The sequence below is a fragment of the Oryctolagus cuniculus genome, chromosome 10 (genome assembly GCF_964237555.1).
Source record: "Oryctolagus cuniculus chromosome 10, mOryCun1.1, whole genome shotgun sequence".
In the NCBI taxonomy this organism is placed as follows: domain Eukaryota; kingdom Metazoa; phylum Chordata; class Mammalia; order Lagomorpha; family Leporidae; genus Oryctolagus; species Oryctolagus cuniculus.
In genome coordinates, this window is record NC_091441.1 from 46445608 (window position 1) to 46467809 (window position 22202).

At 39.4% G+C, this 22202-nt stretch overlaps 2 long non-coding RNA genes across 2 annotated transcripts in view; one reads left to right on the forward strand and one right to left on the reverse strand.

Moving 5' to 3' along the window:
- Positions 1-434: 434 nt before the first annotated feature.
- LOC138844034 (uncharacterized) lies at positions 435-4146 on the forward strand. Its single transcript, XR_011379375.1, has 2 exons — positions 435-734; positions 2531-4146. It is a non-coding gene; the product is annotated as an uncharacterized lncRNA (long non-coding RNA).
- Positions 3604-22202, reverse strand: part of LOC108177138 (uncharacterized) — a 58166-nt gene continuing 39567 nt past the window's right edge. Inside the window, exon 3 of the long non-coding RNA XR_001793939.3 lies at positions 3604-4154. This is a non-coding gene — a long non-coding RNA (uncharacterized lncRNA). The remainder of the gene's footprint in view (positions 4155-22202) is intronic.

Sequence of the window (22202 nt, forward strand, 5' to 3'; positions counted from 1 at the left end):
ATTTATGCTGGGGTTAAGGAGGTCATCTTGTGGGAAAGAAAGGAAATAATGACGGGAAGAGAGAATAATAAAGACATTTTCTTAGCATTTAGACATATTTAATTTCAATAATATGCAAAGGAGAAGGACATCTTTAAATAGTGAAGTGATGCTAATGCATCTTTATTTGGGAAATTATTTCTCATTGACCTTAGCTAACTTAAATAAGTACATCTTTTCTACTTTAATTCATCTCATCTGTCTTTTCATGCTTCCATAAGGAAGTAAGAGATGATTAAAAAGAATAAAAGTAGAAAAATGTTGAGTTTGGGACAGGAGACAAGGATCTTCTCTACATGAGGCCAACTGTAGCCTCACTCCTTCCACACCAATCACCTGGGCTTACTCACTCATTCTGTTGACCCATAAGGTATAACATAATGGCTAGAGATCTTTGTGCCTATCTTTATATGAAGTGGGTCTAAGTGCCTCTTATTACTCAGTAAATCCTGCTTTGTTTCTACAGAGCAAACAATATAGTAACGAACCATCTGTGAAAATGCTAACAAAGAAGTCTCCGTTCCTACAACTCTGACCTCTGAATTTTACTGGAGACTCCAAAGTGTTAAATGTGCCTCAAGAATGGAAATACTTGAAGGCAGCCTATCAGTGGTTGACAGAACCAACACTGGAAGGAAGAGAAGCCTTCCTGGGTTCAAATAAGTTTCTTCCACTTGCTGGTTACATGGCTTCAGGTAAGTTTCTCCACGCAGCCACGGCTCAAGTACTTCATCTACATTGTGGGATAATAACCTTATCAAATTTGAGATTGCTATCATGATTTAAAAAAGGTGTTCTAGGGGCCAGCTGTGGCACAGCGGGTTAACACTCTGGCCTGAAGCGCTGGAATCCCATATGGGCTCTGGTTCTAGTACCAGCTGCTCCTCTTCCGATCCAGTTCTCTGTTATGGCCTGGGATAGCAGTGGAGGATGGCCCAAGTCCTTGGGCTCCTGCACCTGCTTGGGAGACCTGGAAGAAACTCCTAGCTCCTGGCTTCGGATTGGCACAGCTCTGGGCATTGTGGCGATCTGGGGAATGAACCAATGGATGGAATACCTCTCTCTATCTCTGTCTGTCTCTACCTCTCTCTGTAACTCTGTCTTTCAAATAAATAAAAATAAAACCCTTTTTTTTAAAAAAAAAAAAAAAAAAGGTGTTCCATCTGCTCTGCATAGTGTAGTGCTAGCATATAATAAAATCATTCTAATTAATTCTCCTAGATACGTGCCTGTCTGTATCCCTACTTCATCTAAAATTTGGAGTTTAACCAGAAAGCTATGCAAACTCCTATCAAAATTTGATGGCTAAACATGAAGAGTTAAGTTTATAAGTAGCTTGGAAATTGACAAAATTGGAATCACTTTCCAACCTTACTTACTGTCTGCATACACAGAATGACTTGTAATTAACTTGTTTGCTCTATGGTTCTTTAGGACCAGAGAGAATAGGACGAATTTTGGCTCTGGAGTCACTAATGCAGGTGATTGAAGATTGGAAAATTCCAAGAGAAGGGAAATTATCCTCTGCAGAATTAGTACCCAGAACTGCTGCAGTTGACTTTAATATAGGCTCCTGATAGTAAAATGGATATGAGTTTTTGACCACAGAGGAAACACAAAAATTTCTATCTGATGTTTTGTCTCTGTTTAAAATATCTCAGAAAGGTCCGTGATCTGGAGCTCCCTGCAAGGGAAGTCCTCTAGTGAGAAGACCCAAAGGGAAGGGGTGAACCATGGGAACACCCTCATGTTTAGCTCCAGTCAAAAGTGCAGGCCTCATCCTCAGCTCTCGCACATGCTAAATGGGCCTGATAATCCACCTACCTATCCCATTTAAAAGCAGTACTTGTAGGTCTTAAACAACAGGTAAAATTTATTTTGGTAGAATAAGTTTGTCAAATGGTGCCAAGAATATTGTTCCAAATACTGCAACTAGTTTGGAATTTAATATTTTTATTTTTATTGTCTTTCTTTAATTGTCATGTATGTTATTCATCCATGGTTCATAGTTTAGGCACTCAAGCAATGATGATCCTTCTGCGACTTACGCCAACACACTATTTATACTAATGGAGGTGAGAAGATGGTGAGTCCAAGTCATTACTAGATGACATTGGATCACAACATTATGATAGCCTTTACTTCCTAAATAAATATTATTTGTGCCAGTATTACATTAGTTTATATTCTCTTAGCACGCTTCGCTAAAATAATGGAAGAAGGCAGACTGGGAGTTCCAAGGCCCTGGTTAAGGGGAGATGTACGTGCAGCTGCATACCAGGCACAATCCTCTAAGCAGATCTTCTGTTGAAAACAATATTTTTGTAGGTGTTGTATGTTAATTAAAAATAATGTGATTATTCTGATTATATCATTATCAATATTACCACTTTCTATTTTTTCCCACAAACTAGGGTAAAGACACCAAAGTAATTTTCATTACTTGCCAGTGATTGGATACTTTTTAAAGATTTTTTTTTTTTTTTGACAGGCAGAGTGGACAGTGAGAGAGACAGAGACAGAGAGAAAGTTCTTCCTTTGCCGTTGGTTCACCCTCTAATGGCCACCGCGGCCAGCGCACTGGGGCCGGCACCGCGCTGATCCGAAGGCAGGAGCCAGTTGTTTCTCCTGGTCTCCCATGGGGTGCAGGGCCCAAGGACCTGGGCCATCCTCCACTGCACTCCCTGGCCACAGCAGAGAGCTGGCCTGGAAGAGGAGCATCCGGGACAGAATCCGGCACCCCGGCTGGGACTAGAACCCGGTGTGCTGGCGCCGCAGGCAGAGGATTAGCCTAGTGAGCCGCGGTGCCGGCCACTTTTTAAAGATTTTTATGAAAATATTTTTCTTCCTTACTAACCCGCTTCCCAAGGTACTATTAATAAAAATGGTTGAATTGTTTTAACTACAAAATGATCTGAGGATAAAATACAATATGAAAAAAAAAAAAAAGAAAATACTGACCACGCAAAATTATTTAAAAATACTGAGAACCAAACAATTAATGAACTTTATTGACATTAAAAAGATATAATCATGATGAAGTTCTCTGATGTAAGCGTAGCAGGAAACATTGGAGGTGAAACAAGTTACTCAATAAAACTTATTTCAGGGAAGGACTATTTATTTTTCTTATTTTGATAGCAGTGATATGCAGTATATATTTTCAGAATACTTTCAGAATTTTAAGCATTGAATTTTAATAGCATGTGATGTTGGAATTAACAAAGGCTAAGTTGATGTGACTAATTTAAATTCTAGAGTATGCTAATTAATGCAAGAAACTATTTGAAAAAGCAGATACTTCACTGTTCTATAATCCATTTTCTTAATTTGATTAATCTGTACTTAAAATAAATTGACTTTACCTATCTAGCGAGTCTGCTCACAAATTCTCCTCTGCCAACCTGTAAACTTCACGAAGCAGTGACTGTAAAGTGCCTGGCACACAGACTTGATTCTTGCCATGTTTGCTGAATCCATAAGTAAATGGATGAGTTACTGATTATACAGGCACAGATTGAGCTAAGTTTGTAGAAGCAATGAACAAACGGCAAACTAGAATTAAAAGGATTACTTTAGTTTCATTTTTTTATTGGCCATGGTTCAGTTTAGCTAGAAACAGCTCTAAATCCAGCAGATATTTCCATATTCATTCATATTCATCCTGTTCTGCTATTAAAAGCATCTTTTGGATGAAGGGAATATGAGAACTCTTTGTATTACAACCTCATAATTTTTGTTGTGTAAATTTAAAACTACTTTGAAATAACATGTTAAAAACTATCTCTTTCCTCCTTAACAACGATTTCTATTTTTTTTAAAAGATTTTTACTTATTTATTTGAGAGACAGAGTTATAGACAGAGGGAAAACAGAAAGGTCTTCCATCCGCTGGTTCACCACCCAGATAGCTGCAACAGCCAGAGCTGGGCCTATCTGAAGCCAGCAGGATCCAGGAGCTTCTTCCAGGTCTCCCAGGTAGGTGTAGGGCCATCTTCTACGGCTTTCTCAGGCCATGGCAGAAAGCTGGATCAGAAGAAGAGCAGACTGTACAGGAACCAGGGCTCATATGGGATGCTTAGCCTTCTATGCCGCAGCACCAGCTCCCAATGATTCCTATTTTAAAAGCAGTCCTTGGTGTATGTTTAGAAAGAAATTTCTGTTTTGGACATTTTAAAACAACAACCTCTTAGTAAATATAGAGAAAATAACAAGATCCTTTTGCAAAGGATTTCTTTGACCCAGCTGATATTAATATTTAAAATCACTGAGTTATCTTCAAAATAATAATTCAACACTTTCCCCATATAAAAATTTATATATGCATGTGTGTATTTTAACAGAAGTGTGTTGATTTTCAATACATACTTTCATGATTTAGGTGACTTTTTTTTCTTTTTGCTTAATATCTTGTTTGTCAACTGGAAAATAATTCTTGAAATAGACACAAATATTCATTTTCATAAGATATTGTTTTCATGGACTAGTAGGAATCAACTATGATGTTAAGTAAAATCTTGACAAGTTCCAGTGATCAAAGCTGCAACACTGTAGCTACTAGACAAAATCTGGAGACATGGTTTCCATAATTTCACAAAATCACCTATGGACTGTATTACATAGGGGATTTAATGCCTAAATTTTGTCCAAAATTTCAAAACCAATTTAATGCATAGTAAATAGTAAATGATAATGCATAACATAATGAAAAGGCTGAAAAATGAATAAAGTGTTAGCACTCAGTGGACTTACCCCTAATGGTAGAACTAGAAACTTGCCATGGGACTCCAAATTCCATTAAATTGTCAGATACCAATGCCATCTTACTAGTTAAAGGGATCAATTCAAGTTCATAATTGATCATAAAGATAGGACTAAGTGTCAAAGGGATCACATAAATAAGACCAGTGTCTGCTAATAATAACTGATAGAATTAAAAAGGAGAGAATGACCCAACATGGGAAGTGGGATACACAGCAGACCCATAGAATGGCAGATGCCCTAAACAGCACTCTGGCCTCAGAATCAGCCCTTAAGGCATTCAGATCTGGCTAAAAAGCCCATGAGAGTATTTCAGGCATGGAAAGCCAAGACACTGGCAAAAAATGAGCTAAATGAAAGATCTCTGTGAGTGAGATCCCAGCGGAAAGAACAGGTCATCAAAGAAGGAGGTACCTTTCTCTGAAGGGAGGAGAGAACTTCCACTTTGATTATGGCCTTTTCTAAATAAGGTCAGAGTTTGTGAACTCAAGAGGCTTCCATAGCCTTGGCAGCTTATGACAAGAGCCTCAGGTGATTATTGACGTCATAAATAAGAGTGTCAATTGTTAAATCAACAACTGGAGTCATTGTGCACTTACTCCCCATGTAGGATCTCTGTCCTTAATGTGTTATGCTATGCGAATTAATGGTAAAAGTAGTACTCAAACAGTACTTTATACTTTGTGTGTCTGTGTGGGTGCAATCTGTTGAAATCTTTACTTAGTATATACTAAGTTGATCTTCTGTATATAAAGATAATTAAAAACGAATCTTAAGGAAGAATGGGATGGGAGAGGGAGTAGGAGATGGGGTGGTTTAAGGGTGTTTTTTGGGGTGGTTTGAGGATGGTTATGGGGGGAAAAGCTGCTATAATCCAAAAATTGTACTTTTGAAATTTATAATTACTAAATAAAAATTTTCTAAAAAAAAGAATAAAGTGTTAGTTGTAACCCAAGTGAAATTTCTACCTGTAATAAGCCCATATTTACAAGTCTTACTGTATCACTTTGATTGAAAGCAATTCTTTTTTCTTTATAAATTCATTTGGAATTTGACAGTGACGAAAAACAGGCAGTTTTCTCAGGTTGCTGAGAGAGTACATCGGCTCAGTCCCTGCCCTCCTGCTCTCCTCTTCATTTACTTTGGGAGTTATCACTCCAGTTTGGTGTCAACTCCCACTTCTGTGCCAAAGATTCGCAAAGACATTCCTCTTACCTTGCTTCTTATCTTGTGGCTATTCTTGCGTTTCCATCTTTGCTGAAGTGATACCGTCACCCCTAACACACTCCACCCTGCTACAATCTCAGCCACATTCAGAAGAAAAAATGCACTCCCACCTCACAGCTCCTGCATATTCAGGTCGGGTGGCTGGGGACAGGAGTCCTAACCTCTGTTAAAAACTCAGTGACCTCACTTCTCACTCAGCTAATCATGCATGCGACCAGCATGGATGCGGGCTGGAGGAGATGAGGCTGGCTGGCTGAGACTCCCGCTCTTGTCTGGAGCACTGTCCTGGGGTTCTGGAGGCGTCTGCCGCTCAGTCATGAGGTGTTGTGCTGGAGTGGGGCGTCTCTGCTCAGGGTACAGTCTCCTTGGCACGGGAACCAGAAGCTCAGCAGGTGAGGCGCAGCAAGCTGTGTTTTAATAAACTTACCAGATGGTTGTGGCACCTGCTAACGGATGAAAACCATAGACCTAAGCTGGAAGGGCTTTTCCTCATTACACCTTGCCCTGCTGGTGTAACTTGGGGAGCAGGCAGCTCATAGAGGATCTTTGTTGTCTCTTTTAATCTCGATTGTTCCTTTCTAGTGGAGATGAGGATTTCATTGGCTAACAGCACCTTGTGGAAACACCAGTGAGATAGAATGACTGTGACTGGTGTCATAGCATGGATGTAACATCCAGCAGTAAACATTTCACTAGTTGCACATTTCTGGTTTTTTTTTTTTTTTTTTTTTTTTTTTTTAAGGTTTATTTTATCTATTTGTGAAGCAGGGTGAAGAAGAGACAGAGAAAGGTCTTCCATCTGCTGGTTCACTCCCCAGATGACCACAATAGCTAGGGCTGGGCCAGGCTGAAGCCAAGAGCCAGGAGCTTCTTCCATGTCTCCCATGTGAGTGCAAGGGCCCAAGGACTTGGGCCATCCTCCCCTTATTTCCCAGACCATTAGCAAAGAGCTGGATCAGAAGTGGAACAGCCAGGAATTGAACTGGCACTCATATGGGATACCGGCACTGCTGATGACGGCTTAACCCACTATGCTACAACACTGGCCTCCCCAATCGCACGTTGCTATTCTATATACAGCTATAGGTCTACAGGCCAACATTCTAGGTTTTAGTGTCTTAATTGATTGCAGGAATGTAGTGGGAACAAGTTTGATTTTTTGGTTTTCATTTATATATTTTTGACAATTTGATTATTTGCAACAGAATTATTTGATATGCAGAGGTACAGCATATAAAAAGAGCAAGTTTTAGTCAGGCTCAATTATCAGATAAGCATCAAAAATTCAAATATGAAAATCTTGGAAAACACATATTGCACTTTCCCTCTCTGTGGTATCATTCCTTCTTTTGCCAGTAATTCAGAATTGATATTATGAATCATTGTTAGTGATTATTTTCCCATTTGTATACAGTGTTAGCTCCCTTTCCTATTTGGCTGTTTCTAATAGTCACTAGATTTGAAAGTGAGTTAAGAAAATTTATTTAAAATGTGCAAAGTAAAAGGAATCAGTTTCTGAGGGAGAACCCAGAGGAACTTTCAAAACATAAATTTTGTGACCTTGAAGTTCACTTATTTCATGACATCCATTTAACAACTCAGGTACCATTTGCTTCCTTATTGATCTTTGTGCCAATTCTTGTTATGTAAAGATATAAAAAAATATTAAATAACATAGAGGAAGCTTTGCAAATTTAATCTTCTTAGGGATTGGTAGGTTCAATTCTTCAATGTAATGTGTTGCTTTTCCAGAGTGCAAAAGTTGTTTGAGAGAAAGAAAGAGAGAGAGAGGTAGAAAACACTTCCATCCACAGGCCCACTTCCCAAATGCCTGCAATGGTTGGAGGCCAGCAATTCAATTCAGGTCTTCCCTGTAGGTGGCAGGAACCCAATCCCTTGAACCATCACTGCTGCCTCCCAGGGCCTGCAGTAGCAGGAAGCTGAGATTGAGAGTCAGAGGTGAATGAAGGCATCTCAGCTGGGTCTTAATTGCCAGGCCAGATGTCTGTCTATTCCTGGATTTTTAAGCAACTTTACTTGTAAGATAATATTTCATAAGAACTCCATGAGTTTGCAAATCTGTCCAGACTTGACATTCTATCAAATCGTATCAACCAGAGCAAGGCCATGGGTGTAATGAGAAAATAAACTACTGACTATATTTTAGACACTTTTATTCGTTTGACCATTGAGTGTCCCACTTAATCAAAAACATATTTAACTAATCAACAAAGGTTGCCTTTTTCTACCCAGAGAAGTCATGATCAGAGGCTGTTTTGTCCCCACCTGTTCACTGCATCTTCTGGCATGCCTTTGGTTAGGGATGACTCACCACACAGAAAGGCCATCTTTCACTGCTGAGAAGGAGATTTGTTTAAACAAAGCATTGTTAATCCTATTTAGTTTAAATAGGAGCTACCTGGATGATTATTCTTCTATTTTTTTAGATTAGGCATTCATGCCTATTAGTCACACTTGTGGGTATTGTGCAACCAAAAATGTAAAAGTAAATAAATAAATAACAAGTAAAAGAAAATAGAATCACCAATAATTTTACAGGGACAAAAATATAGATTTTTGCAACAGTGAATTTTTTAAAGTAGTAAGTTTATTATATATAATCCCCATACTCAAAATAATAGCTAATCAGAAACGTTGACATGTGTGGCAAATTACTGACACAATTAAGAACTTTGAAATGTCATCTTTTTTTCACTTTAAAAAAATTTATATAAAGGGAAAGAATTTTATGTATTTCATATATACAGTTTTAAGAGCATAATTGTACTTCCCACCGCACTCTCCCTACCACTCTCCCTCCTCTTTATTTTTCTTCTAATTTTAACAATGACATACTTATAATTTTCTTTATGCTCACAAGCTTAACCTCCTAGTAAATAAAGAATTCAACAAGTATGAAGTAGAAAAGCACTGTTCCTTAAGAGTATAGACAATAATAATCAAATCTGGAAATGTCAATTTCACTCATATACATCACATTTTTATACACTTATATTTTAAGCAATACATTGCTATTTTTCATGGACCACATTGCAAGAACAATTTTTATTCTCATGAACTTATAAATATCACAGGGTTTATAAATGTTGAGCAAGTAAAACAACACTTGGAGCTAGTTTTGTCTCATAAACTATTGATTTTTGTTTTGAGACAGGTTAGAATACCTTTCCTATTGCTCTTTTTATTATTTTTATACATCCCTTAGTTTGGCCTTTCTCCTTGACTGGTCAAGATACCATTTGTTTTTCTTGTTCTAAGTAGTTTTAAAGGGGGGATTCTTCATGCATATCAGATGATCATAAATTTTTACATATAATTGGTCAAACAGAGCACTAGGTAGACCCTATTGTAAGCAAAGCAAATAAACTGAAAAGACAAAGCTGAGTTAAATGGAAGCTGGTCTCTACTGTTGACATACTGTAGACATTGGACATGTGATACCTTTATGTCTATTCCTCAGATGCAATATGATCTGTCTTGTGGTATTTATGTCATCACTCATTATAAATAAAATGATGTCATAGTCTCCCTGTTTGCTAGGGACAGTTTTTTGCAATATGTATTTATTCCTCAAGATAGCCATGTTTGTTTATTGATGAGAAAACTTCAGTCTACAGAAGTTAGGTATAAGTTTCTGAAATTTATGCAACAGTAACAAATCAGTGTCCAAATCTACTGAGTCTAGTAGAAGTAGCTGTAGATGAGACCTGCAAAAAATTCCTGAGAAATGCATATCATGCAAAACTATATCTGGATTTCAAAACTTTTTTTTTCTCACCAAAAATGAACTATCATTTAATTCTACTTTTCCATGAACTTTTTGAAGTTCCCTCATATTTTCAGCATTTGTTTTAAGAGGAAGAGATGTTGAAGCTGGCAATTTGCTTACTTTAAAGAATTTTTTCTCTGCAGCATTTAAAGGCAGGGGACCATCACCATACCAAAATATGGGAAAAATATTCCTGCAGAAGGAAAACATGATGTCAACAGAACATTGCTAACAAAATGGTCATGAAGAGGCAACTCTTTGAAATGAGAAAAGTATGTTAAAAATGTTAGTGATTTCCTGGTGTAACGTAAGTTATTAAAAATATTTTTCTATTTATTTATTCAAATGCCTACAATGGAGGGGGGCTTAAGTCAGTAACCTGGAACCTAAGACAGCTCCCCTAAATGTGTGGCAAGAGCTCAGCTACTTGAACCATCACTACTGCTTCCCAGAAATGTGAACTGGTCATTTTGAGACTATGTTATGAATGAAAGAAATACATTTTTATTTAAATAAGGTCATAATACGTTGGATCTCTATTACTTGAGCTTAGACTTTGGCATAATGTGACAGAAATTGGATACAGTCATTACAGACATAAAAGATGTGACATTGGCTTGAAGATCACATTAACATACACAAGGACAAGATACAGTAGACTGGAAATATGGTTATCTTCCTTCAAATATCAAAAATATTTGGTAAAATATTACATGTGATGATTTTCAAGATAAATTTCTTACTGAGTTTGTACCTCTAGGTGAAGTGGTTAGAAATTTCCAGAAAATTAGTACATGAAAGATGGTAACAGCTTAAAAGTCAGAAAACAGATATGCTTAACATGAAAATAATACATATATATATGTATGAATGTTTATAGGAGTGTGCAATTGATTTTAAGAAAATATTCCAATAGGGGCCAGCATTGTGGCTCAGTGCCACCTGGGATGGCACTTAACAGCTGCCACCTGTGATGCCAGCTTCCCATATGAGCGCTGACCCACCTCCTTGCTAATGTACCTGGGAAAGCAGTGGAAAATGGCCCTATTACCCATGTGGGAAACCCAGATGGAGTTCCAGGCTCCTGGCTTTGGCATGGGCAGTACTGGCCTTTGTGGTCATTTGGGGAGTGAATACTTTTTCATCAAAGAAAATAAACATGCAATATTATGTTTTAAGGGATCATGACAAATTAGACATTAATATATCTAATAAAGGAAACATATCTGCAAAAGGGCATTCCCCAAAATTCACTTAAAATAATTGCCAAGGAGTATAAGAGAAAAGAAATAATCTCCAAGAAAGCAAGGATCATGGACAAAGAAGTCCTTCTCGGAGCACAGAACCACTGGCCTGGCAGGTGGGCCATCCAGGGATGTACTCCATTGCCAGAGCAGGCACATGAACGACTCCCATCCAGACAGTGATGACTACTCTAGGTCATGCTCTCCATTGTTTCTCATGCTTTCCCTTTCCAAATTGTGGTTTCTACTGCAGTTATCCTGTCCCCATCATGTTATTGTTTATTTGGCGGGCAGGGGTAAGAGGGACATAACATACTGATCTGATGAAAAGAACGGTACTTCAAACCAGTGATTCTGACCTGCGAGCTGCATCAAATACCTGATTCAGACTTTGGATTACCTCCCTTGGAAAGGCGACAAGTATGTTCTATTTGTGGAAAGACAATTACATTTAAATAGTTGGGTGACTAGAGCCAAGTATTGTGACAGAGATAACAATTGTCACCAGATTCCACTACCCACTTCTTCTGTAGCCCAGCCCAGGCCATTACGAGCAATGGGGGAGTGAGCCAGTGGATGGGAGCGCACTCTTTCTGTCTCTCTCCTGGCTTTCAAAAGAAAAATACATAAATGAAAGACTTCAAATCAGGTAGTACAAATATGTTTGAAGGAAAATATAGTGACAATGGCTCCAAAGTGGGAAATATTGATAAAGCAAAAATATCTATTGGAAAGAGCCAGTGGGATTCTAAAGTTAAAAAATATATACTATCCATGTGATTGCTTTTTTAATAGCCAAAATCTGTGAAGTGGTGCTGGCACTTTGGTGTAGTGGGTTAAGCTGCTGCCTGCACTGCCAGCATCCCATATGCGTGCCTGTTTTAATCCCAGCTGCTCCAATTCCAATCTAGTTCCCTGCTAATGTACCTGGGAAAGCAGCAGAGGATAGCCCAAGTGTTCAGGCCCTTGGCACCCATGTGGGAAACCTGTATGAAGATTCTGGCTCCTGGCTTTGGCCTGGTGCAGCCCTGGCTGTTAAGGCTGTTTGAGGAGTGAAGCAGCAGATAGAAGACTTCTCTCTCTGTAACTCTGTCTTTCAAATAAGTAAAATAAATCATAAAAAAACTGGAAGCAATTCAATTGAACCCTTAACTAAAGCTAAGTAGAAGTGGTATATCCACTTCAGCAATGGGACAAAATTCTGAAAAGGGACAAAATTCTGAAACAGTATATCAAAAATGTTATGCCAAGTGAGAGAAGCCAGACATAAATAGTTCATTTATATGAAACAATCAAGGAAACAATACGTACAGAGGCAAAAAGATCAACAGTTACCTGGAACTGGAGATCGGAGTAGGAACTGATGGCAAATTAATGGGGACCACTTGGGGGGTGATGGAAATATAATAGAACTTGATGGAGGTAATGGTTGCACAATCTGTAAATTTACAGAATCATTTCTTACATCATTACAATAGAGGAAAATTATGGTACATAAACTGTTTGATAAATTTGATTAAAAATAGAGAGAAAAATAGATGAATGTTTTCACAGGAGGGCATCCTGAACAGCGTGCAGAGGAAGCCAACCCAGCTGTGCTGTGTACCTTCACACCCCACATGACTTCTTTATTTTTTGGCTAATGATACGTAGAGATTACGTTTTTTTTTTAACTTTTGTTTAATGAATATAAATTTCCAAAGTACAGCTTATGGATTACAATGGCTTCCCCCCCCCATAACTTCCCTCCCACCCGCAACCCTCCCCTTTCCCGCTCTCTCTCCCCTTCCATTCACATCAAGATTCATTTTCAATTCTCTTTATATACAGAAGATCAGTTTAGCATATATTAAGTAAAGATTTCAACAGTTTGCACCCACATAGAAACACAAAGTGAAAAATACTGTTTGAGTACTAGTTATAGCATTAAATCACAATGTACAGCACATTAAGGACAGAGATCCTACATGAGGAGTAAGTGCACAGTGACTCCTGTTGTTGACTTAACAAATTGACACTCTTGTTTATGGCATCAGTAATCACCCTAGGCTCTTGTCATGAGTTGCCAAGGCTATGGAAGTCTTTTGAGTTCACTGACTCTGATCATATTTAGACAAGGTCATAGTCAAAGTGGAAGTTCTCTCCTCCCTTCAGAGAAAGGTACCTCCTTCTTTGATGACCTGTTCTTTCCACTGGGATCTCACTCGTGAAGATCTTTCATTTAGTTTTTTTTTTTTTTTTTTTTTTTTTTTGCCAGAGTGTCTTAGCTTTCCATGCCTGAAATACTCTCATGGGCTTTTCAGCCAGACCAGAATGCCTTAAGGGCTGATTCTGAGGCCAGAGTGCTGTTTAGGACATCCACCATTCTATGAGTCTGCTGTGTATCCCACTTCCCATGTTGGATCGTTTTCTCCCTTTTTTATTCTATAGGTTAGTATTTTCAGACACTAGTCTTGTTTATGTGATCCCTTTGACTCTTAGTCCTATCATTATGATCAATTGTGAACAGAAATTGATCACTTGGACAAGTGAGATGGCATTGGTACATGCCACCTTGATGGGATTGAATTGGAATCCCCTGGTATGTTTCTACTATTTGGGGCAAGTCAGCTTGAGCATGTCCCGAATTGCACATCTCTTCCCTCTCTTATTTCCACTCTTATATTTAACAGGGATCATTTTTTTCAGTTAAGTATCAACACTTAAGAATAACTGTGTATTAATTACAGAATTCAACCAATAGTATTAAGTAGAACAAACAAACAAAAATACTAGGAGGGATAAAGTATTAAGTTGTTTATCAACAGTCAGGGCACTGGCTGATCAAGTCACCATCTCTCATAGTGTCCATTTCATTTCAACAGGTTTCCTTTTTGGTGCACAGTTAGTTGTCACCAATCAGGGAGAACATATGGTATTTGTCCCTTTGGGACTGGCTTATTTCACTCAGCATGATGTTTTCCAGATTCCTCCATTTTGTTGCAAATGACCGGATTTCATTGTTTTTGACTGCTGTATAGTATTCTGTAGAGTACATAGTACATTCCTTCATTTTTTTTTTGAAGTGCAGAATTTTCTTTTTAAAGATTTTATTTATTTGAGAGGTAGAGTTACAGACAGTGAGAATGGTCTTCCATAAATGGTGGCAAGGGCTGGAGCTGGACCAATCTGAAGCCAGGATCTAGAAGATTCTTCTGGGTCTCCCACATGGGTGCAGGGGCCCAAGCACTTGGCCATCTTCCACTGCTTTTCCAGGCCATAGCAGAGAGCTGGACTGGAAGAGAAGAAGGCAGGACTAGAACTGGTGCCCATATGGGATGCCGGTGCCCCAGGCGGAGGATCAGTTTACTGTGCCACAGTGCCGGCTGGTACATTCCTTCTATTTGAAGTTTAGTGAGTCTTTATCATGAAAGGATGATAAATTTTGGCAATTGTTTTTTTGCATCTATAGAGATAGTCATATGATTTTTATCCTTTATTCTGTTGATATGCTATCATAAATTTGTATGTACCCTTGCATTCTTGGAATAAGTCCTACTTGATCGTGGTATATGGTCCTTTAAACAGGCTGTTTAATTGGGTTGCTTGCTTTTTTTTTTGAAGATCATTTATTTATTTGAGAGGCAGAGAGAAGAGAGAGAGAAAGCTCTCATACATTGGTTTACTCCCCAAATTCCCGGCAATAGCCAGTACTGGACCAGGCTGAAGCTGGAAGTTGGGAACTCAAACTAGATTTCTCACATGAATGAGAGGAACCCGATTACTTGACCCATCACTGCTGCCTCTCAGGGTGTACATTAGTGGGAAGTTGAAATCCAGACCCAGAGTCTGGACGCAAACCCAGGTCTGCTGATATGGGATGAAGGCATCTTAACTGCTAAAATCCTGCTCTGGTTTGCTAGTATTTTGTTGAAATTTTTTGCGTCTAAGTTCATCAGGAATGTTGGCCAGCAATTTTCTTTTCCTGAGTGCCCTCTGTATCAGAAAAGCTGGTATGTTGGGCATACAGTTTCATTCTTTTCCTCCTCAGTGAAGAGCTGGGGTTTGGGCTTGTTTGTTTTTGCCTGCATCCTCTGTGCTGCGCAGAAGGGGAAATGGTGGGGGTTCACATCTTAGTTCAAACTACTGCCTTGGTGCTGAGCTGCTCCTGGACATGCAATGCATGCTGGTCCCATCAACACTCTGCGATGGGAAAGACAGATGCCAGTCTCTCAGCTTCAGCTCCACTCAAATCAACACTGTGAACAGCCTCTCCAAGGAAAAGCTAGAAACTGGAGATTTTATCCTGGTTTGTGGCAGAGTACCTGGCAGAAGGATTATGGTGAGGGGGTTTCTTTAATTTTCCTATTAGTTTCAGTGCAGCTGGTATACATTTCCTTGGCAGGCAAGAATCTCTCAACTGGTTTGTGGCTTTCCTGAAGAAGAAAATGGTGAGCATTATTGCTGACTTGGATGTTTGCTGCGGGAAGAAGGATGCAAGGCTTCCTATCTATTGTCTTGTTGACATTTCCCCACCATGCAGACTATTGATCATCATTTTCCTTTCCTACAGCAATGATTTACAAAAAATGCTCATCATTTGCTGTGCATTTAGTGAAAAGATTGGTGGGGAATTGATATATCTAAATGAGCTTGTTCTCAGCCGGCGCTGCAGCTCACTAGGCTAATCCTCCACCTTGCGGCGCCGGCACACCGGGTTCTAGTCCTGATCGGGGCGCCGGATTCTGTTCCGGTTGCCCCTCTTCCAGGCCAGCTCTCTGCTGTGGCCAGGGAGTGCAGTGGAGGATGGCCCAAGTGCTTGGGCCCTGCACCCGCATGGGAGACCAGGATAAGTACCTGGCTCCTGCCATCGGATCAGTGCGGTGCACCGGTCGCAGCGCACCGGCTGCGGCGGCCATTGGAGGGTGAACCAACGGCAAAGGAGGACCTTTCTCTCTGTCTCTCTCTCTCTCACTGTCCATTCTGCCTGTCAAAAAAAAAAATACTTGTAAATGAGCTTGTTCTCAAAAAGCTCCAGTGATTTTGTAATGGAATGACTGGAATAATCTGTCTGGAAACACAGTAACCTGCTTGGGTGTGGCAGACATTAGGAAACAGCAGTTGTAGGTATGGGAAGAAAGTCAAATTATTGGCAGGACAGGTCCATTAAAGCGATGTTTCTCAACTGGGAAATGATTAACTTAGCACTCAGGGCCTCCAGGTCAGGCCTGAGAAGGCCTGTGCTCCTGTGTTGATTCTATCTCTTCCTCAGAAATCTTATCTAGGTCCCCTATTTTTTTTGCTTAAATATGATCGCTTTAGGTATGTGCCACAATATTAAAAAGATAGGGAAACTCAGATCTAAAGCATAAAATCATTATATTTTATTCAAATAGTTTGAAGAGAGGAAAATAAAGCTGGGGAACAACAGAGGGAGGTACTCCTTAAGGAAGCACAGTGTTTCCATCTGTGCTTCCTCTCAGGGAAGAAGTCGTAGCAACTGAACATCTGCTGCTTAGAATTTCCATTAATACACGATCATATTTAGTCTTTATTGTTTATGAGATAATTATTGTTAACACTTTCAAAAACATTTGAGAGATGAGCAATGTGGTTCTCAAATAGTTTAAATGACTTGGCCAGAATTATTTTTGCAAATGTGGAGACTGGGATTTGAATCCAGTTGTAGGACTATAAAGCTTTGACATATGGTTCAACAGCAGGTAATAATATGGAAACATGCAGGTACGCTGGCTGACAATTTCAATGATATTGCAATCCTCAAGAAGCAAAACCTGGCCACTGAGTGAGTTCTTGAGCCCCTAGCAGAGGGCAGGAGGAATACGTATAAGACAAAGCTGCCTATTCTATGCAGACTGGGACACTAAGCTAGGGCTCAGCCACAGGGAAAAGGTGCAAACCATAATCAGAAGCTCAGCTTAAGGTTAAGATCAGAACTGCATCCTAGTAAAGTATTGCTGTCTTGGATTGTTACCTGAAGCATTGGCTGGACCTCAGGGGAAGCCTCTGAGGAGATGATAGAAGAGCCTAGAGATCACCCAGCACCCAACACAAGGGACCTGAGGCTACATTGTATTCACTATAGCTTTCTCCACATTTCATTGTATTAGAATTGGGGGAGACTGCTGCTTTTAGTGAGATGCTTATCCATATCACTCTCAACTCTGTAGTAGTCAACCATGTGCATTTGCAAGACTATATAGCATTTAAACCATGGCCAATGGCCCTCATACAGCAACAACTTGCAAAACTGGAAACACACCATAGGAATGTAAGGAGTGTGTTAAAATGCACCCTTCATGGCCTAGCCGATCAGATGAATAAGGGTATCTCATGATATGGGATCTGCAATGAATCTCAAAAGGATAGATGGATTCCAGAAGAGACAATGCAACTGCCAGAATGAGAGGGACTTCTTCCATGTTATTAAAAAGTCAGAAGGGGCAGATATTTGATACAGCTGTTAGGCTGCTTATGGGGACACCTGCATCTTACATCAGAATGCCAGGGTTCTAGTTCCAGTTGTACTCCCAATTCCAGGTGGAAGCAGGTGGATGACTCAACTAGTTGTATCCCTGCCACCCATGTGTGGGCTTGGATTGATTTCCCAGCTCCCGACTTCTGTCTGGCTCAGTACCAATCAATGTGTGCATTTGGGGAGTGAGCCAAGTGGTTGGAAGCATTATCGGTGTCTCTCTCGTTGTATACTAGTAAAATTGACATTTTGAGATTAGATTATTATTTATAACCCTTCTCTATACTCTTGAGGAGCAATGGTTTTTCTACTTACTATTTGTTTGAATTCTGTATTTAGAGGAGAGTTAAGCTTGTGATTATAAATAAAATGGAAAATATGGCATTGTAAAAGTTGAAAGAAAAATAAGAAAAGAAGTAGGGAGAGAAGGAAGGAAGGCAGGGTAGGAAGTACCATTATTCTCTTAAAACTGTATTTATGAAAAACATGAAGCTGGTTTCCTTTTTATGAATAAAGATACATGAAGAAGAAAAAGTTATAAATTCCATAAGTATTATTTTCTTCTCAGTCATGTGCTGTCTAATTTTTGAATAGGTCAAAATTAACCAATGTCACCCCTTTTCACTTTTTTCATCTTGCTTACTCTTTTTACAGTCAGAATGAAACACATTTGATGAAGCTGAAAGAAACACTCTCTTTAGAAACAAAATTTTTTAACTGAGACCTGAAGATGAGGAAAATGCAGACTGCCATTTAGGACTCATGGCCAATTTTCTCTCGACCAGGATGTTTAAATTAGTGATCCAAGAATGCAAGGTCGGCACAACTTTGCTTGACCAGATGGTCCTTTTCCAAACTTGTAATACTACGATGTCGTCTCGGTTTTCCTTAGTGTCCTGGATGTGGTAAGCTCCAAGTAGGACAAGTGTAAATGTCAGTCAATCTTCCTCTACTGCTGTCTTCAATCAGAGAGCAGCTTATGCCCATCTCTACTTTGACTTTCAGCCAATGTTTTTGAAAAACTTTGAGTAATGTCTACTGAGCTTTTGTAGACTCTGTGCCAGATAATTTACATCTTTATTTTAAACAACTTTATATTATTTGACTATGTTCACTGAGAAAACAGTCTTAAGAAAGTCACATGTCCCAGTTGTAGAGAGCATCAAAGAATTAATAATTAAAAATTGGGCAATTGCTCTCCTGAGTTTACTGGTTTATGCACTGTGCTGCAGATTCATTACCCTGTGGAATTATCCAGGATAGCAACTAGAAATAATGTGACTCAACAGAGTTTTTAAAAATGATGAAAATAACAAATGATATAAAAATTATGACACTATCAGGATTATAAAGACCCTCTACTCTAACTTCCCAATTAAAGGTAAGAAAGTTGGGATCAGAAGACATTAAAATAAGCTCAAAGTTAGAAAGTAGATAAACCAGCTCTGCTGATTTTCAATTTAGGGTGCCGCTCTTTGAAACAAGTAACTGAGATATAAGAAGCATTGAGGTTCCATAGGGTTAAACTAAATGTAACTAGTATTTTGGGCCATATAGATGAAGTTTGGCTTATTTTAATAAACAAAGCAGGTGTTTAAGGTCAATGTGTTGAAGGTTGTTCAAGGCTAATGTAATCGAGGGCAAGGACTGTGTTTGGAAATGCATGAGATGGCAAAGAAAAAATGGGAAGACTTGGAATTTTCTCCTTGGAATATCGACATCTGGAAAGAACGTCACTCTCATCCTTATCACAGTGACGCACATAGCCAAACCAGAAACGTGTGTGTGTGTGTGTTTTTTTTTTTTTAATGGAGGCCATAAGGCAACTAATTAAGCTGAAATATAAGAAAAGGAAAATACCCTACTGAGGGAAAGGGATGTGATATGTGCCTCTGTTTCCCTGGGGCACACAGTTGGGCACTGGTGAGAATTCAGTTAAAGAATTGGCCCAAAGCCCAGTGTAAGGCAGTTAGAGGGGGGAGCACTTGGGGGCTGTGGATCCTCTCGCAGGTTCCTCTCCGGGGATTTAGCCTGGCTCTTAGAAGAAATGGCTGGTGAGGGCCCTGGGAAAGCATACTTCATAGTGCAAGCCCAAGGAAGGGAACAGCAGGCTCTGCAGGAAAGACTTATGTCTGTGACGGAGGGAGAGCCTTGAACTGCAGGCAGAAGGGGGACAAGCACTGCCGCACTTGGGCAAACCACTCTAACTGTGTGTAGAGACCAGGAAACACTTTCTCACCTGGGAAGAAGGGCAGGAATTGGTGGTTAGTCCATAATGACAGCTGTGGGGTGGGACAAGAACACCAAGAAGGTTGTATCCTCAAGATCCAGGGACACAGAGCCTACATTAGGCAGAGACTTAACAGAGAAACAGATGCTCCCTCTGCTTCCCTCTCATCATAACAACCATTTAGTAGATTGCATCAGTGGAGTAATTCTGGGCAAGTTTCGGAAGGAGAGAGAGTGTGTGTATGTTTCTCTCTGAGGAACGGCAAAAGAGGATGACCTCATGAGGACGAGAAGGCAGGAATTACGGAAAGTCCCTGCAAGTTGATTCCCATCCTAAACACAACGCATCTCTAGAAGAGTAAGAATACTATGGGATATTGATTATAACCAGGACAACAAGAAACCCTTAATCCAACTCAGTTTCTTCTCCAGATTGTCTTGATTCCCCCAAATAAACTTTGAATACGAGGAAGGGTATATCCATATGCAAACCTAGAAACTGCTCATCTCAATTTCCATTCCTCCACAGATGTCCAAACTTCAGCAATAACAAAATTATGAGATGTACAGTGAGTCAAGAAGAAACAGCAAAGTATCAAGTGAAAAGCAATCAACAGAACAAAATTTAGGTATGCCAGAGATGATGGGACTATCAGAAAGGGAATTTAAAATAACGGCGGTTAATATATTGAGGGTTATAAAGGAAAAGACTGATAAGCACAGACAGACACAGCCAGGAAAAGTCTACTAACAAGCCTTTGAATGTTATTCATATCTGTCACCATTCTTTTTAAGATTTCTATTTTAGTCCATGATGTAATTTCTATCTCTTTGCTGAAATTACTGTTTGTCATTAGGTATTCCCCAAACTGAAAGCACAAAGAGATATAAATCATTTTCCCGTTTATTTTTAGTGAGAATACAGGATGACACAAACATTTTGGAAAACAACTGGGTCATTTTTAATAGAATTAAGCATGCTCTTACCATGTGAACCAGGAATTCCACTCTAATTACTCAAGAGAAATGAAAATGTATATTCACACAAAAAGACCTATATGTTAGTATTCATAAGAGCTTCATACATAGTTGTTAAACATTTGGAAAAAATGAGTGTCTCTCATTGTTGAATAAACAAACAATGTACATCCTATAATGGAATACTACTTAGTCATAAAAAGGAATAGACTTGGGGCAGGTGATGTGGTATAGCAAGTAATGCTGCTGCCTACAGTGCTGGCATCCCATACAAGTCCTAGCTACTCCACTTCTGGTTCAATTCCTGCTGATATGCCTGGGAAGGTACAGGAAGATGGCTTGAGCATGGGAGACCCGGAAGAAGTTCCTGTCTTATGCTTTGGATTGGCCCAGCTCTGGCTGTTGCAGCCATTTGGGGAGGAAACCAGCAGATGGAAGACCTCTCTCGCGCATGCGTGCTTTTTCTCTCTCTCTTTGCCTCTGTAACTCCACCTTTCAAACAAATAAATAAATCTTTTTTTAAAAAAAGGAATAGACTTGATAGATATAAGCACATTGTTAAATCTCAAAAGCATCGGCTCAGTAAAAGAAACCAAATCCGGGCCGGCAACATGGTGCACTAGGTTAATCCTCTGCCTGCTGCACTGGCATCCCATTTGGATGCCGGTTCTAATCCCAGTTGTTCTTCTTCCAGTCCAGCTCTCTGCTATGGCCTGGGATAGCAGTAGAAGATGGCCCAAGTCCTTAGGCCCCTGCACCTGCATGGGAGAGCAGGAAGGGGCACCTGGCTCCTGGCTTTGGATTGGCGTGGCTCTGGCTGTTATGGCCATTTGGGAAGTGAACCAATGGAGGAAAGACGTTTTTCTCTGTCTTTCTCACTGTCTATAATTCTACCTGTCAAATAAATAAATAAAATCTTTAAAAAATAAATAAATAAAAATAGAAATGAAATCTTCAAAACTACATGCCATAGAATTTAATTTATATGACATTCTGAAAAAAAAAGTAAAACTGTAGGGTTGGACATTTTAATAGTTAGGATGGGCTGAGAATGGAACTTACTATGAGGAGTTAACATGAGGAAATTATGGAGAATGATAAAACTATGCTCTAGGATAATATTAATTATGGAAATATGATTCGATGTAATTGCCAAAACCCTTAAAACTCCACACCAGAGTAAATATCACTGTTAAAGTTAAAAAGCCAATTGAATAGACTGTCCTTGCTCCAGGAATGGGTTTTAGATCCTTGATCAAATATAAGTTGGCTATAGATGTTTGGGTTGATTTCTGGTGTTTTTATTCTGTTCCATTGGTCTATCCTTCTGTTTCTGTAGCAGTACCATGCTGTTTTGATAACAACTGTCCTGTAGTATGTCCTGAAATCTGGTATTGTGATGCCTCTGGCTTTGTTTCTGTTGTAAAAGATTGCTTTAGCTATTCGAGGTCTCCTGTGTC